Consider the following 978-nt stretch of genomic DNA (forward strand, 5'->3'; position numbering starts at 1 on the left):
GCCCTGAGGGACTCCAAGTTCCTGTGGGAAGGAACGGAAAGAGTGGAACCCACACGGACTTGGAATCGCCTGTTCTGTATAAAATTGCGGATAAAAATAGGTAAATGGCCACGCAACCCATAGGAGTGGAGGTCCTGCAAAATTCCGTACCTCCACGTAGTGTCATAAGCCTTCTCAAGATCAAAGAACACAGAAACAAAGTGTTCTCTCTTGAGAAAGTCTTCCCTGATCGACGTTTCAAGTCGAATCAGATGGTCCATGGTGGATCGTTGTCGATGGAACCCACATTGTGTGGGTGAGAGGAGCATGTTTGATTCCAGGAACCAAACAAGACGAGCATTAACCATCCTCTCTAGAACCTTACAAAGACAACTAGTCAAAGCGATGGGATGATAATAAGAAGGAACTTGGGATCCTTCCCAGGTTTAGAGAAAAGGAGGACAATAGCCTGGGGCCAAGCATCTGGAAAAATATGCTCCTGCCAGATCCGGTTAAAAATAACCAGAAGAATAACAAGAGAGGCAGGAGAGATATGGTGCAACATCTCATAATGATCATCATCAGGTCCGACCGATGTATTGCCAGATCGATGAAGAGCAAGTTTGAGTTCCACCACTGTAAAGGGGCGATTATAATCATAGAAACGATTGGCCCAAAAAGAAAGAGGCGATCGCTCTGCCCGAGACTTTATGTCCAAGAAGGCAGAGGAAGAAACAGAAGTGCTAGATGCACGAGAAAAGCTCTGGCCGAGAGCATCAGCAATGCTCTGGACATCAGCAACTTCCTGGCCATTGATCAACTCTATTATCCATGGAGGGCAGAAGACCCCGCACATGGCATGAAAAAGAGTCAGCTGGAGGCACGGAAAGGTCTGTCTGCACTCCCACTGTAGCAGTGGAGCGTAGTGTAGAGGCATATGTCCGCGATGTAGGAGGGAACAATAGCTTCCGAGCCTGAGGATAAGAGATGTTATTTAGA

Source organism: Limulus polyphemus, unplaced genomic scaffold, assembly GCF_000517525.1.
Source record: "Limulus polyphemus unplaced genomic scaffold, Limulus_polyphemus-2.1.2 Scaffold4587, whole genome shotgun sequence".
NCBI lineage: Eukaryota > Metazoa > Arthropoda > Merostomata > Xiphosura > Limulidae > Limulus > Limulus polyphemus.